Source organism: Struthio camelus, chromosome 19 (genome assembly GCF_040807025.1).
Source record: "Struthio camelus isolate bStrCam1 chromosome 19, bStrCam1.hap1, whole genome shotgun sequence".
NCBI classification, from domain to species: Eukaryota; Metazoa; Chordata; class Aves; order Struthioniformes; family Struthionidae; genus Struthio; species Struthio camelus.
This window is the reverse complement of record NC_090960.1, coordinates 8,408,807-8,424,678: the sequence shown is the minus strand read 5'-3', so window position 1 is coordinate 8,424,678 and position 15,872 is coordinate 8,408,807. Positions and strand designations below refer to the sequence as shown.

At 63.9% G+C, this 15,872-nt stretch overlaps 1 protein-coding gene across 7 annotated transcripts in view; it reads left to right on the top strand.

Annotated features, from left to right (window-relative positions):
• CASKIN2 (CASK interacting protein 2) overlaps positions 1-15,872 on the top strand; it is a 40,620-nt gene that overhangs the window by 6,533 nt on the left and 18,215 nt on the right. Inside the window, exon 1 of one of the 7 annotated variants that reach the window (XM_068914080.1) lies at positions 907-1,186. The exons of 5 other annotated variants lie outside the window; for them this stretch is intronic. The gene's annotated coding sequence lies outside the window, so the exon portion shown is untranslated. Of the gene's footprint in view, positions 1-906; positions 1,187-15,872 lie in introns of those variants that run through there. One more of the 7 variants, XM_068914075.1, reaches the window with a different exon arrangement.

Below are 15,872 nucleotides of genomic sequence, written 5' to 3'. Positions count from 1 at the left end.
GGGAGGGGAAGGGCAGGCGAGGGTTGGCGTCTCCCCTGCGGGAAGGGGACGTCAGGACGCTGCCGCGGTCACTTATGCAAGCGAAGAGGGGACGTCTCTCTGGGGAGCGCCGGGCCGGTCCTGCTGCCCCAGCCGAGCCTTGGCTGAGGTTTCCCCTGAGCAGCAGTAGAAATGTCCCTCTTTTTAATTTCCTTCTCTCGCTTTCTGTCCCCTCCCCTCTGCGTCTGAGCGCTGCAGAGTTTAATTGAAATTGTTAAACGACCCGTCACGGCTTTGGCCTTTCTCCCTGGCGATCAATCACTTCCCTGGCTGGCCGCGCTTGCTAACAATGAGCCCGTTGGCTGGGCCAGGGTGGACATGGTAGCCCTGGAGGGGCGAAAGATAGAAAAGCCGTGAGCCGAGAGAGATTCCTGGGGGAGGCGAGAGGCAGAGGGACGGGGCCCTCATCCCCGGGAAAGGATGAGGGCTGGCCGGGGAGGAGCGGACCCGCCTGGCCCGTGAGAACAGGCTCCGGCTGCCGCGCGTGCGGGGATCCGCTGGCAGCCTGCCGAGTGCCCAGATACCCGGCAAGGTTTGTGCGTCCCCCGTCCTGGCTGATTGCGGCAGCTGCTAGGTAGACGTTTTTGGCGAAGGGACGTGCGTTGGGGACGCTCGAGAGGGTGCAGAGGGGTGTTTTGTTGGAGGAAGGAGCTCGGACACCCCAGCGATATCCAGGCCTCGATGTGTTGTGGAAGAAAACAGGAGCTGGGCTCACTGTTTGCCTTCCCCGAGGGAGTGGTGAAGCTTTTTGTTTAAATGTGCATGAAGTGCAAAGAAAGGGTGACAGCTGAGCAAACTCCTGTTAAACTTTCAAGGACAGAGAGCGAAGTCTGCCCTGCTGGGATTTGAACTGGTGTCTCTGGGAAATCTGGCTGTTTTCGATCTGCCGCTTACCCCCTATTTTGCTGTCGGTGTGTCTCGCGGTGGCTTTGGGGGCTCCCAGGCCTTGGATATATTGAGGGAATCTCTCTAGGAGGCAGAACGTGGGTGCCGCTTGCCCAGGGATGCGGATCTGGCCGGGCTCTGGGCCCTGATGCGCCGAGTTGTTCAACGCCAGCAAAGTCCCTGGGGGGCTCTTGGCTTTATTCTGCGACCCTGCACCTGGGTCGAGACCCCTCATCGCGGTGTCCTGGCAGCACAGGGAGCGGTAAGGTTTTCCAGAGAGCCTTCTTCCTTCCCACAGGCCTCTTCCTTTCCAGTTCGACGTGGTTGCAGGCCTAGGACACTGCTGTTGCTGCTCTGGCCACTTGGAGCTTGCTGCGCAGGCTCCCCGTGCTGTGGTGGACGGGCACAAGAAACCCACGGGAGGCAGATGCAGGACAATTCGCCTTCCCCCACTTAAGTTTCCTCCTAATCCCTAGTAGCTGCATAAGCTTAAGCCCCGAAGCGTGAGGTTTAATATCTCTCCCGATATGTGTTAGCTTTTGCCACTAGTGCTCTGCATGCCCCGGTTCTCTGCAGAAATACCGTCTGCCCTTTGAATCTAGCAGGGCTTTTTGCTTCTCTCCCGATCTGTCTTGGGTCCTACAGCTAGGTGGAAGAAATTGCCTTTTTTTAGTTTTTCTTGGCTTGGGGTTTATTTTGTGATGCTAAATGCGCCTTTGCGTGATCTGGGAAGCTGAATGCACCATCCCTTGTCGTGGCCTGGCCTGAGGGTCTCCTTCGAGGAGAAACGGGCTCCTCTTCACCACTTCCCCGGACGGCGGTTTGTGCCAGGCAAAGGGGTGGCCCAGGACTCGAGGGGGCATCCTGCCGCCTGCGGTGCTGCTGCCGCCAGGCACCACAGCCTGCCGGACCCGGCTCTGCCGCCGAGTCCGTACGCGACCCTGGCCAGGTCCCGTGCAAGGCTGAGTTTCAGGGACGAGTTTCCACGTGTCCTGGATGAGATCTTGTTCCTCCTCTGTGTTTGCTGTAGGTCTGATGTGCTGGACCAGCTGCACAGCTGCATGCGGGCTTACAAACGCACTGCAGACGTGCCCGAGAGACACCTAGAAACTCGGCCGAAATCATGCAAAAACTCCCTCTTCTGCCAAAAGAAACCTGTGAGCAGGGAGAGGAGCCGTGCCCAGACAACCAGGCGGGAGGTGGTCCTGCTCCTGGGCAGCCACGGGGATCCCACCGCCCCGCAGCCTGCCAAAACGTGCTTCGACACCAGCCTGCGGTGGGCGGGAGGGTGAGAAAGTGGCTTCAAAGGCTCCTGCGTGCACGGCTGCCTCCCCATCGCCTGCCGCGGGGATGGCGGCGAGGCAGCAGCTGTGTGTGGCAAGGGGGGTTTCGAATCCTTTCGTCCTCCTCCCACGGTTCCCGGCCCGGCCCCCTCGGGGGGGGGGGGGGGGGGGGGGCTGCTCCGGCGGTCTTGTGCCAGCGTGGAGTTTGCTTGGTGTTTTCTTTCCCTGCCGACGGGCTGCGCCTCTCGCCCTGCTCAGAGCCCGGCTGTTCAGTGGGTTTTCGCCCTTGTTTTCAGTCTCTCTCCCGGGGAAGGAAGAGCCCGGCACGGGCAGCAGCGGCTGTGAAAGGAGTCCGCGATTGCTTTTCAAAGCCAGCCTCTAACGGTTGTTGTGCTTGGAAGGGGGCCATGGCCGGCCTCGGCTAGCCGTGCCCAGGGCTGGGCTGCCTTCAGTGCCCCTGGATCTGGGGAAACCGTAGCTGTGCTGAGCACGGGAAGATAAGCTGGGAGCAAACAGTGTCTCAAAGAGAGATAAGTGGCTCGCAGGAACGGAGGAGGCCTTGCAGGGCATTGCCCAGCCCCGGCGGGAAGGGCTTCCCCAGGGCCAGCTGCCTGCGTGAGCCAGGGAGCTAAATCCCTAAAAAAAACCCTTTGGCAGGGCAGCTCCTTGCAGCAGCCTGGCCCTGCCACCTCTAACTCCTTGTTGTCCTGCCTGGGTAAAAGAGCAAAGAAAGGGCTAATTATGGGAAATCATCCCTGAGGGCATTGCACAGGCTCGGTGCGGGGACCGCTCCAGGGCCTGCCGCCTTCCCCTCGCTGGGACGGCCCTGGCAGCAGCCTGGCCCCCACGGCGCTTACCGGGGACCCGCAGATCTGCCGGGCTCTGCCATGGGGAAGCGGAGGCCTTGTGTCTCGCAGCAACCGCGGACACAGGGCGCGTGCAGCTCCGTGCACCGCACAGGGCTGGCTGCACTGTCCGTGCCCCTGCGCTCTTCTGCTTCAGCTGGGCCCTCTCCTGTTTCTGTGCTCGGGCTGATGCTGTTCCCAAGCAACAACATGCAGTAGGCTCGGGTTTGGGGGAGGAGGGGGTTTTCCGTCACTTGGGCATCTCCAGGTGACTCAGCCCTGGCCATGGGCTAAGTCCGTCAGAGACGACGTTCTCCGCTCCCCCCCTTCCCTCGAGCTGCGGGAGGCCGTTTCAGCTGCCTGGCCCAGAAACGCAGGATGATTTGGATGCCAACAGCTCAAAAACCAGACGGGGAGGGAAAAGCCTGAGCCAGCCCTGGACTAAGTGTGCCTGCCCGCGACTGGCGCGCACACTCCATAATGGGGACAGCGCTCCAGAGGCCCGCGCCTGGGAGGGGTCGAGGAGAGGCAGCAAGGACACCAGCGGCGCTTGGGTCCCGTCCTCGTTCCCTCCCTGGCTGGGTGAGGGGGGACCGTTCACACGTGTGTCTGGGCTGGGAGGCGAGGGCAAGCGCCCCTGCGTTGCAAAGGCAGGCAAGTGGGGCTGAGTTGCGAGGAGGATGCTGTATAAACGTGTGCCGTAGCAGGCTGTGCAGCCCGGGCTTTCCAAAGACTAAGCGGAGCGGCGGGGACTGGTGCAGAGAGGTGGTTGGCTCCGCGGGTGTGGGGATGCTGCTTTGCTGTACGCGCACCAGTATTTTCTGAGCAGGGAGGCGAGAACTGCGTGCAGGAAGGGCTGAGCCCCCGTTCTGAAACCAGGGTGCCCTCAGCAGGTGCCGGGGCTGCCCTGGTTCACCGCCCCCGCTCTGCAAGAGGCTGGAGGTGTCGTGAAGCCGAGGCAGCGATGCTCTGAGGGATGGCAGCCGCGGCCTGGCTGTCACGGCTGGGGCCAGCGCAGCTCTGTTTTCCTGAGGAAGCCTCCTCTGCTCAAGCTGTGCCCCGGGGGCGATCGGCTCCGAGCAGAGAAGCTCGCCACTGGCCAGAGGGCAGGCAGCGTGTGAGCCCGCAGGCTTGGTGCGGCTGGCGCTGTGGGGCCACCGGTGCCGCTCCTGGTGGCAGAGAGCCCAGCCTGGGGCCTCTGGCTTTTGCCCCGTGTCCAGGGCTGCAGCATTTTGAGCTCCGAACAAACGGGCAGGTTGGTGTTTGCGTTGTGCGCTGGGGAGGGCCGTGGCTGCCTCCAAAAGGCACGCTTTCTCTGTCCCTGTCCCCCAGCCTGACTAGCGCCTCTCGGGCAGGGATTTTCTCCGAGCCTCCCCAGCAGGCCTGGCGAGGAGGGCAGGGGCAGCTTGGCCTTGCCTGCTCCCTGGAGGGACGCGCAGGCACCACGCAGGGCCGGGGGTGGCTTTTGGCTGGAGCCGATGCTGCTGTGCCCTTTCGGAGCTGCCCGGTTGAGGCTGCAGACAGATCTCAGATCCGCCGTTCCCGACTTGGAACTCCTTGTGCAAAATCAGCAGCTGCAGCCCTCTGCTCCCTGTGCTGCTTGCCCCGGTGGAAGGGAACGTCCACCCCAGGAGTGTGCATCCCAGTACCCCCCCCGGGCGCTGCTGCTCACCCTCCCGCAAGGGTGAGACCCTGCCAGCTTGGGGGCCGAGGAGGACCTGCCTCTTGGGTGTGTGTTGCCTGCCTCATCGCATGCCCCCCAGGACCCCTCGAGCCCCGTGAGTCGCTGCACCATATCGCTGGCGGCTTCCCAGCTTCCTCTCCTGGCTTTCAGCTGCCCGGGAGAGAAGCTGCCTCTAGTTGAAGAGCTTGTTGTGCTCCTCTTCCTCCTTGTGCCTGATGATCAGCTGGGTTTGAAGATCTTGGCTCTGACCTAGAAAGGCTGTCTGGGGAGCCGTCCTCCACCCACGGGCCTCGGCCTCCTGTCCTGGCCCTGTTCGGGCGCGGGAACGAAAGGTTCCTCTCTGCTGTCCCCCGAGGGCTGTGACCCACATGGGTTTGGGCGCCCGCCAAGTCCTGCCAAGCTGGTGGCATCGCTGCTGCCGGCTTCGGATGAGGCACCCCGCAAGAGCGGCTGGCGGAGGGGTAGGAGAAGGTCTCTGCGGAAAGGGGAGTGAATTATTGAATTCCAGGGCGATTGACAGCACCGCCTGGAGATGATGGTTTCCAGCTGGCCGGGAGCGCGCGGGCAGCGTCCTGGCGAAGGCCTGGAAGAGTTAAAAAGGCGTTTGGTGCTGTGCGTGTGCGTGTGCATGCACGCGCCCTGCTTTGTTTTTAAAAGCGCCTAGCCTGGCCTGGCCCGGCGCCAGACCTGGGGCTGCCGCTGGCGAAACGCAGCTCCGGCAAAGAGGTATGAAAGGGCAGAAACGAAATAACAATAAACCACCTTTTCTGGCTCCTGCAGCAGGCAGGGAGTGGGGAGCCGAGGGGCTGGACCTGCGAGCGCCCTGGCTCCCCCAAATTGCACCCTGGCTAGAGAGGCAGGGACCTGCCCGAACCTTGGGCTGTAACGTTGCCCAGACCTTGCTGAGATGTCCCAGTGACTCACGGACCTGTCTGGAGATGCCCAGCTTGCTTGGAGACAGCTCTGCCAGAGTGATCTTCACCCTGCTGGTGAAGGGCGAGATGTCCTCGCCCGTCCCTCGCTCTCATGGGATGCCCGGGTGTGCGGCAGCTTGGGCGCGGGGCAGGTCTGCGGGCACCGGGAGCTGTTTGCCACTGGGGGGAGAGGCTGGAGCCGCGAATCGGTGCCGTGTCGATGGCGAGATAAGAGAGCAGGGCAAACCTGCGCGCGGCAGGTATGCGGCTCCTGCAGCATCGCAGGCCTGGTGGAACACGTCCGGGTGCGCTTCCGCAAGGCCCAAGGCCCTGCCAGCGTTGCCGCCTCTCCCTTGCGCGGCCCAAGCCAAATCTGTGCAGAGAGCACGCGCACCGCCCCAGACGCTGTTTTATGGCCCAAACCTCTGCCCCAGCGTCCTGCCAGCCGAGCTCGGAAACGTTGGCGTTGCCTCTCGGTGCAGCCTTATGCCGGAAGTGGCAGCCGCCAAGTGGGCAAGGGACCAGATTTCGGCTGGTCCCTCTGGCCACCCGCATGGCTGTGCTATGGGATGTGAAAACTCCCGTGGTCTCATAACGCTGCCCTTTGCCGCAGGGACCGCGATTGCTGGTGGCTGTGGAACAGATCTTGGCTTTTCTGTCTCCTTTCGAAGCAAGTCAACAAGCGCGCGTGCGGAGGATGGTGGGGCAGCCGGCGCAGCGGCGTCTGTGTGCCCGCGCAGCAGTGAGGGACTGCGCCGGGACAGCCCAGGCTCTCCTGACCGCGTCGCAGGTGGCTCCTGCTCTCGCACAGGCGGCTGGGGGGCCTGCGCCTCCACCGCGCTCCAGCACGGGATCGGCTCTGCGGGGTCGGCAGCCGCGAGGTGCTGGAGACACCGGTCCAGCCGTGCAAGGGCTGGGGGAAGGTGCCATGGCTCGCTCCTGGCCTCTTTGGAGCAGCGTTTTCAGGGTCTTGCTGGCTCGTGGCCTTGGGCACGGCGCACGCGCTGGCTCTGCCTGCCGTGCGCTGGGTGGCGAGGCCACGTGGTTGCCGCTCGCCTTGGCAGCCTCCGAAAGGAGCCAGAGTCCTCTGCAGTGGCTAATCATTGCCTAAGCTGCGGTAAGCAGGAGCACTGTGACCCCGGAGAGCAGCGCAGGGTAACTCGGGTGCTCGGGATGGGGCTCGTGTAACCGAAGCAGTGGGAGTTGCTCTGGGCTCGAGCCTAGGCTGCTCCGGTCGACCTGAAATACCTCCGCTTTGGTTTTGTTCTGGATGAACCCACCTGACTTCCCTGAACTAGGGCCCGGTTATCCTGTTGGATAAAACAGAAAGAAAATGCTCCTCCTCGCAGGGGAAAAGGCTCTGGGGCACAGGCCAGCTGGAAAACCCCGGAGGCCAGCAGTGACATGAGCTGCCCCGTCGTTAGCGAGGCTGCGTTCCAGGAAAGGGCTGAGCTTTGGCCAAGCCTGAAGATGCAGTGAGAAAGTCCCCACTCGCAGCCTGGGCACAGCTGCGAGCACGTTTTCGCTCCGCTCTGGAGCAGGATCTGACCTGAGGAGCATCTCAGGCTGCGCTGCCCCGATGGTGCCGGGCCGCAGGGCTTTGCGCAGCTTTGCCTTCCACCTGTGAAACTGCAGGTGCCGGGGGAGCCCGCTGGCGTGCCGGCGTTGTACGGCGCTGGGCCTGGCAGGTTGTCCGGGAGGACGGTAAAGCGAGGCCGCGCAGGTGCAGAGCTTTCTCCAGTTTGGGCTGACCTCGGGAGCGCAGCTCCCGGGGCAGGAACACGCTCGGCAACGCACTCAGCTATCTCTGATCCTGCTCCGTGTCTAAACCCCGAGCGGTGCTAAAGCCTTGGGGAAACCGCGCAGCCTCCTCTCCCGTCTGCATTTGGGGTCCAGGCGCTTCCGCGCTTCCCTCGCGGACTGCTGCCTTGGACGCAGCGCCGTTCGCTGAGCCTGCCGGCCGCGAGCCCCCACCAGCCTGTGGCACGCGCGGCTCCGGCCAGCCGCTGGCCACCCGCGTGCCCCCACCGTGCCGCCGGCGCGTGCACCCCTTGCTCAGCCCTGGGAAGGCAACGTCGCAGGGTATCTGACTCCAGGGCTGTGCTTAGCAGCCTGTGCTGGGCTGCGCGTGGAGGGGCGTCTTGGAGCTGTTGCTCTGTTCCCAAACCTGGCCGCAAATGTAGGGCTGCCGCCTCCCAGGTGCGGTGCGGGGCAGCGCCTGCACCTGAGCTCGCTCGGGGCTGCGACGGGGACCGGCGCGCTGCCCCTGCCCCTTCCCGGCGCGTGGCCGCCGTCCCTCCTGCCATGTTTGCTCCCTCAGCGCTTTCGTAGCAGGGTCGGCGCGGAGCAGAAACCGCAGGCCCGCGCGGCGCGGGCTGAGGCCAGGCGAGCCGTTTTCCCGCCCGGGCCACGTGTGGGGCGGAGGGGAGCAGGGCGGCGCGGCGGCTGTTTGCGCTCCCAGAGCCGGGGGCCCCGTGCTGAGCAGGGAAGGGCGGCGCGGCGCCGAGAAGGGGTGCGTTTACGGAGGAGAAGGGCTGGGAGGAAGGTGGGGCGACCCTCCTTGCCCCCATCCACCTCCTTCCCCCTCGCCCCTACCCCGTGCCGGCCGCCCCCTCCGGGGGATGCTGTGAGGAGGCAGGTTTTCCGCGCTCGGCTCCCGCGTGCTGCCTCCTCCGCCAACTCGGGCTTGCCGGGGCCGTTCCCGACACGCACCCGCCGCGCTGGAAAAGCGTAAACAGATCAGGTTCCCGGCAGGGGTCCAGGGAGCTGGGCAGGCCTTGGCTCGCGGCCCGTCACCGCTCGGTCGGTTTGGGGTGTGAGGAGCGCCCGGGGAGGGGGCCGGCATCGAGGGAGCCAGCCTGGGGCCGTGGTGTGTCCCGCGCAGCAGGGTCCCGCCGGTGGCACGGTCCCCGCACGGCGCCAGGGCCGGGGCGAGCCCGGCGAGGCACGAGGCGTTCCCGGAGCTGGCCGCGTGGCGGGAGGGGACGACGAGGTGGGATCCAGGCTGCGGTGGGCGTGCTGGGCTCTGCCGCAGGGGGATGCGCCCTTAGGGCGCGCAGTTCGGTGAGACGCTCGCGAAACCCCCAGCCTGTCCCTGCCACGCGGCAGCCGAGACCCGTTTCACCCTTCGTTCAGCCTTTGCTCTTCCTCGCCGTCCCCGTGGGTGCTGCGGGAAGCTGCGCGCGTTGCTTCGAGCGACGCGAGGAAGCGCCAGGACTCCTGGGTTCCTCCAAGCACCTGGGGAGCTGCCTCAGTTTACCTTTTGTGCTGGGATGGGCCTTGCGTTTAGCATGTTTCCCGTGCATGCACGCTGCCCCAGGAGCACTCTGGAAACGCGGCGAGGGGCTGCTCTAACCCCCTTCCCCATCCTCTTTCCTCCCTGCAACTGCGTGGGAAGTCAGGGACCAGCCGGACCGGAGCTCAGCCTGCCAGATCGGAGATCCTCAGGCGCAAAGCCCCCTCTCGCTCCATCGCGGTTGTACCCTGATGGCTCGCGGCAAACCAGCCCTTGCCCGTTACGTGGTACTCAGGGGAGCCAGGGCCGCCCCGCATCGCCTTTGTCCCCAGCTGGTTCCCGCGCAGCTGCTAGCCCTCCCCGGCACTTCCCGCAGATGGCCGGCTCCCGGCGCGGCACCCCGAGCTGCGAGCGCGGGCTGGACAATGCGAGGAACCCGCCGGAGCAGGTGGGCGGTGGGGGAGAGACGCAGGAACGCGGTGCCCAGAATAGCTTGGTAGCCGCCGAGGCCGCCGTGGGGCAGGCGAGAGCGGCGCGGAGGCCCCCAGCGCAGCGTTCCTGCTCCCTCGAGCTGCAGAGATTGCTGCTTCCCCAAGCAGTGCTTCAGGAGGGGTTTTTGGAGGGCAGCTTTTTGCACAGCACAGGGCAGCTTGGGACCGTGGGCTCGGGCAGATGCCTTGCACAGGGCGCACGGTTTCATTAGCCAGCAAATGTACTTATCCCATGCAACCTGCAGGCACGCGGCTCAGTGATGATGGTGTTGGTCCCGTGCGTAGGGCGGCCCGGCCCTGTGCCACGGGGATGTGGCTCGCGCGTCTCCCTGCCCCTGCAGACCAAATGTGCCTTGACCGCAGGGCTCCCTTGCTGCCGCAGCTGGGCAAAGCCATCCCGCCCCAGGCAAGGCATGAGGAAAGCCTTGGCAGCAGGATGCTCTGAGGAGGCGATTCCTTCTCCTGCTTCGCAACGTTGCCTGACTAACTGGAAACCCAGGGGCAGATGGACAGATTATTTGACCTGGTTGGCAAAGACCATTTGCTCTGTGTGCAGGCAGCTTCTTCCCTCTCGGGCTGCTCGTCCCAGCTCTTGACGAAGCTTAGCCTTCCTGTCCCCTCTCTGCTGGAGGTAGTGCGGAGCAGGCCGGAGATTGCAGCTCGTCTTGGTATGTGACCTTGCACAGGGGACGGGAGCAGCATGGAGAATCGGTGCCCTTGGTGCCTGAGCCATTCCTGACACTGCTCTTGCCATCACTGGCGAGGGGATTTGGAAAGGAATCTCTCCCGTCCCCGCGACACATGCTCTGCTGTCCCCCGCTCGGGAATGCGGAGCCACCGGTGGCTGATGAGATCCTGTTTCTCTGTCCCAACCCAGATACCACGCGTCCCTGCGGCCCTGGGGCGTCTGTGGGAGCTGGGTGCCAGGGCAGCGAGGCTCAGCTGTGCGTTCCCCGTCCGGCGTCCCTCTGGACGGCCGGGAGTTAGAGGTCACGTCTCGGCTCCATTCAGGAGGGAAGCGGGAGAGAAAGGAAAGGTAGAAGCTGGATCCAGACATGCCCGTTTCCTGGAGCTGCTCAGCTCTGGGCTGTGATTCGGATCTAGCCGTAGCCTGGGCTCTGCATGTTATTTGCTTGAAGGTAGTCATAGGAAAGGAAGAAGTCTCGTTTGGTCTTGGCAATGCTGGGGAGAGGCAGCAGCCCCCTGGGAATGGAAACGTTTGTTCTGTAGCGAGGAAGACTTCTCCCTGAACAGAGGCTGACGCCTTCTCCCGTCCCCTGCCCGGATCCGACAGCGTGCATCCCAGCGGATCCTGCCACACGTTTCTGAGCAGGGCTGGCTGGTAGGAGGATCGGCTCACAGGGTCAGAGTTTAGGAAAGGCATCTGTAAGATATTTTTAAACACTTTTGATTTCAAACCCCATCTGCACAGCCACAAGCCGGGAGCAGCGGTTTGAGGTTAGTCCTCAGCTCCAGACAGTTGATTACTTACGGCGCGGTGGCAAAGAGGGTGCTTTCGGGAAGATTTGGTTCCCGGGTGCTCCAGCGCTGGACCAGGGCCTCAGGGAAGAGCGAGATGAGTGACAGCACTTAAACCACTGACCTTGTGCGTGACCTTGAGCAAATCACTTCACCTCTCCGTGCCTCCCCTCCCATCCTGTCTCTGCCTTGCCTAGATTAGAAAGTATCCAGGGTGGGGACAGCCTCTCCGACTGCCCCGGCACTGCCTGCTGCCTGCACACTGCAACTTCCCCGGGGCCAAAGGGTGAGGAAGTCACAGGATTTCCAGCCACCTCATCACGGAGTACCAGTTCCACCGGCCGGAGCGGTACCCAGATGTCGGCTGCCATGTGCACAGGACGGCGGGAGCCCCTGCACGCACTCGGCTGGTGCAAACGGGACGGAGCGCTTCAGGGCCACATCAGCTCGGTACCCCAGTCCCCGGCCTTTCCCTGCAATCCCTGGGACTTGCATGGTTTGCTGTGACCATCGGAGCTGTAGCTTGGAGACGCGGATCCTTGTTTTGTTCCCCAGAGCTTGCAGGTTTTTGCTAGCTGCTCTTGACTGTTGTAATTTTTATCTGGGACTAGTTGTTAGAACCATAAACATTATAGTTACGTGCTCCTCTCGAGCGTCAAAACCCTTGAGGTGTAGGTGGGTTGCTGCGTCCCTGCCCGCCCTCCCTAATTAACTGTTGCTCAGCAAATCTAGATTTATTGACCTGCCCTAATCTTCCCTTGTAAGGCAAACCCTTCGGCTGCCCGCGCCTGTCGCTCGCCCCGCAGATCCCCCTGCCCAGCTGGTATCTTTGTGGCAATGAGGTCCCCAGACGTGGGCACCGAGGAGCTGCCTGGGAAGAGGGACCCTGCGCCGGGTGCCCGGCACTGGCGGGCCGGCCGGCGCTGCGGTCGTTTGTCTGGCTGTCCTCTCCCTCCGGGCTCGCGTTCGCGCTGCTCACACGGTCTCCCTTGACATCCTGCTTCCCCTCTTTCTTCCTCCCATTGAATGGCTGCCTGTCGGATTATTTTTCCCCAGATGCTGTAGTTTGCAATTTTCCCAAGTTGAATCTGCCTCGGTTTGTTCTCTGCCACGTTCCTAATCTCTCTAAGTCCCTTTGTATTATTTCTCTGTCCTCGTCGATCGCTTCTCTGTGCAGCAGCATCTGCAGATTATATTAACGTGCCGTTTACTTGGCATCGCGCTAATGAGAACGCTGAGGGTGTCCGTAGGACGCAGCCCCCTTTGCCTGGCTGCTCGGAGAGGTGCTGGCGCTCGTGCAGCCCTTTGCCTGGCTCCTGGGGAAAGTTAGTACTGAGCTGGCTGAACGGGAGCCAAAGCATGTTGTTAGTGCTGGGTCAGATGCGTTGCTAACCCTCGCGTCCCACAGCCTGGGAGGTGACTTTTTGCCCCCGCGGTTCGCTGGCTGGGCAGGTGGAGCGGCCGCGGGCGGGCGCCTTTGCACGCCGGTGGCCGACCGGCCGTCCTTTCGGGGGCGGCTGCGAGGAGCTGCGCTTGGCTGCTGGCCCCCCTCCTATCGCCCCATCTCTTCCCGCTCCGGGAGGTGTCCTGTCCTTTCGGAAGGATGGGGGAAATGGAAAAGGCTCCACCTCTTCCCTCGGCAAATACAGCTCCACTGAGTTCACATCCTGGAGAGCGAAATAGCCAGATCCCAGCAGGGACGGTGACTTCACCTCCCGGTAACGTGTTTCCCCGGCCAGCTGGGAAAGGAGCCTTCGTATCTCTGAAGGAGCCGCCTGGCTTCCCCCACCCAAAAGCCTTTACCAGCTGTTTCCATCCTGGCAGGGGCCGGGGGGGATGCGGAGCGAAGATTTCGGCTCCATGGGGAATGGGAGTTCCCTCTCCCTCCTCGCGCGCGCGCGCGCGCTCGGCAGCCAGGTCGCTTGGCCACGGTGCGTCTTTGCAGAGGTCACCGACGAGGCGGTGGGAGCTGAACTGGGGCCCTTCTCCCTCCCACCAGCCTGTGGGCTTATCGGGGAGAAGTCGTGCGCCAGTGCAGACCCCCGAGTTTGTGCACGAAACGAAGCGATTGCCCTTTAACGCCCCTCTGAGAGCCCGAAACTTGGAGCAGGAGCAGCTCTTGTGCTTCCGCTCGGAAGGGGCGAATCCAGCCGTGTGTTTCTGGAGGGCTTCTCTACCACTGCTTCCCCGCCGTGATGTTCACCCCCGTGGTCCCCGCTGGGCAGACCAGACGGGCTCGCTATGGACCCCCGGGGGTTGAGAGGCGAGAGCCGTCCCTCTCCAGCTGCGCGGATGGGGACAGGCTTTCCGAGTTTGCTTTTCCTTTCATTGTTCTCATGCGGTTTGGTTTTAACAAGCTGTGTGTTTTTTCCTGCTTTGCTCGGGGGGAAACAGCAAGGGGGAAATTGGGGTTCTCGCCCTGCAGCCCGAGCCCATCCTTGGGAGGCTTCGCGGGAGGGCTCACAGAGGCCTGCGCTGCTGGCATCTCTGCCTCTTCTTCCCAACCTGTTGATTGCATTAGACTGTGGGTTCTTCCCTGTAAAAAGCCAAAGGAGGAGAAAGTCTCCTGGCCAGCTCTGTGGTCCTGCTGCCGCCTGCCTTTGCCCGTCAGCCGCCTCAGCTCTCCCAACCCTGCCCAGCAGCAGCCCACGGAGGCAGGCAGATATTTCAGGCCTCTCACACTCTGCTCTCTGCCCATGAACCACTTCCCAGCTCCTTTGACGCACCCCTCACGCACGAGGGTAGTTGAAGATCTCTCTTTGGGCAAAACAGACACCTCTGAAGGATAAGTACAGGTGACAACTGAGGTGGGTGCTGGCTAAACCGGCAGAGCGATTCCTTCGTTCGTGACAGCCCCTGCTTTTCCCCTCTGAACTGTAGGAGGTGGGTGGGAGAGAGGACCGGTAAAGGACCAGTGAATCCCTTGTGCAGGGAGGGGGGTGGCACCAGCTTCTCCATCACCCGCAGTCGCGTCTCAGAGTATCGCAGGAGAGGAGAGCTTAAAGCAGGCCAGAGCACGCGGCTCTGCAGAGTGCAGATGGGGAGCGGGACGAAGCTGTTGGAGAGGAATCGGACATGCCCAGCGTCGAAGACAACTCAGAGGCGAAGCAAGGCGGGCACGGAGTGACCATGCGCTCTTAGATTTGGTGGCCAAGCCAGGGTTAAATCACGGAGGCTGTTAAGGTTATGGACATGGGGTTTATGTTTTGGTGCGGGGATGCTGGCAGTGCAGGGAGCAGGGCTTGCGCGCGACAGCCATCGGGCGGCTCAGAGCATCGGCACGCTGGCCCTGGCCCACCGGGGAGGGCTCCTCTCCACCTGGACCCCGGCAGCCACAGCGCTGCAGGGCCGGTCCGCAGCTGGTGCTGAGGACACGCTCGAGGCTACTCGGAGCAGGGACCAGTGATGGCCGCTGCACCTTGGGCCTGGCTTTGGTAGGTTTCTCTAGGGGTAAAGATGCCAAATGAGACCAAGGAGTTGCCAGTACCGTGGTGTGGGGAAAGATAAAGGGTTCCTGGTCTGCATTGCGCTCTCCTGTCGCTGCTGTTTGCCCTGCGTCGATGGGAAGCTGCCTCCCCCGACTGCAGCCCCCCTGTCCCCGCCAGTCAGCCCAGTGGCTCTGCAGTGGCAGCTGGCTCTGCCCAGCCAGCCCCAGCCCCGGTGACTCGCGTCACGGAGGACCTGCCTGTCAGCGGTGGTGGAGAGCCCGTTTGCAGGGATGCCTTACAAAGCCTCAAACCCCAAAACCCTCTGAGGCTGGGCCAGCTTTGCCTTCAGGTCCACCCGCTCCTGAGCTGGCAGCTGTGAGCCCTTTCTCTGAGCGTGCCGCGCAGCGCGAGGGCGCCGGGCCCTGGCGAGCAGCGCGCGGGGGAGTGCCAGGCACAGAGTCGCGCTCTGGAGAGATCGCATCCAGCTCTGAGCTCTTGGTCCAAAGCTCGTGGGGACAGCAGCGTCCCCACAGGGCAGCAGGCGGGTGGGGGACAAGGTCTCCGGTGGAGGGCCTACTGCGCCCCGGGGGTGTCTGCAGTGGGTGCAGGGTGACTCACAGCACCCGGCGCGCCGGCACAGCTCGGGCCGCGGGCGCCCGGGCAGCCCCCCAGCAGGGCCGGGCGAGGGCACGCCTGGCTCCATGCAGCCGGCAGGGCCGGCGCCGGGAGGGCACCCCGGGGGGGTAAATACAGGTTTGCGCCGGGCCGCCTGCCAGCCACACAGGTGAGACACCCGCCTCGGCTGGCCCCCCAGCGCCCTGGGTCACGCCGGGGTGCCCCGGGCAAACCACGGTGCTCAGCACCTCCAAGCGCCCCGCTGAGAGGACGCAGCCCAGCCCCATAGGGAAACTGAGGCACGGGGCTGGAAACGCACGGTGCCGGGGCTGCACGGTCCTCGCCCGCGGCCCTCCCCGGCTGCGCGCCTGGGAACTGGCTGCCTCCCCGCTGTAAAGCGCAGCCGCGCGCGAGGGTCTGAAAGGCTGAGAAGCAGCACTTCCCCGGCCAGTGCCGAAGCGCTGGGCCCGGTCAGGGTCGCTCCGCCGCGCCAGTAGCAGGAGGCTGAGCTCCCTCCGCGGCGGCCGCCGTCTCCAGGAGCACGTGGGCCCTACATTTGTAACCAATTTGCTGGAGCTCTCCGGAGGTGTTTCCTGCCTGCCGCTTGGCAGCGAGTCTCCTTACAGAAGCTCACTGGCTTCCCCCGAGGGCTTGCTTAACCCTGGCCGGCGTCGCAGCGGCTGCGTCCTGCGTCCTGCCCGGGCAGGAGTGGCGGCCGCGCCGGCGGAGGCAGGACGTGGGCACGGCGGGGTGGGGGGCCCCGGCACCGGCGCAAGCCCCCGGAGACGGCTCCCGGAGGGGAGCGTGGCTGAGCAAGGAGCGCTTGCGTCCAGAGAGGCTCCCTGGGATGTACAAAGCCTTGTTTTACCCTGGAAATCTTGGCGGTTTCTAGGGCTGCTGGCGTGACTGAGCCCAGGGGCTGTCTCCCGTCTCCCAGCCTGGGTCCCTCTCTCTTTCGGCTCCTCCTGGCGCCT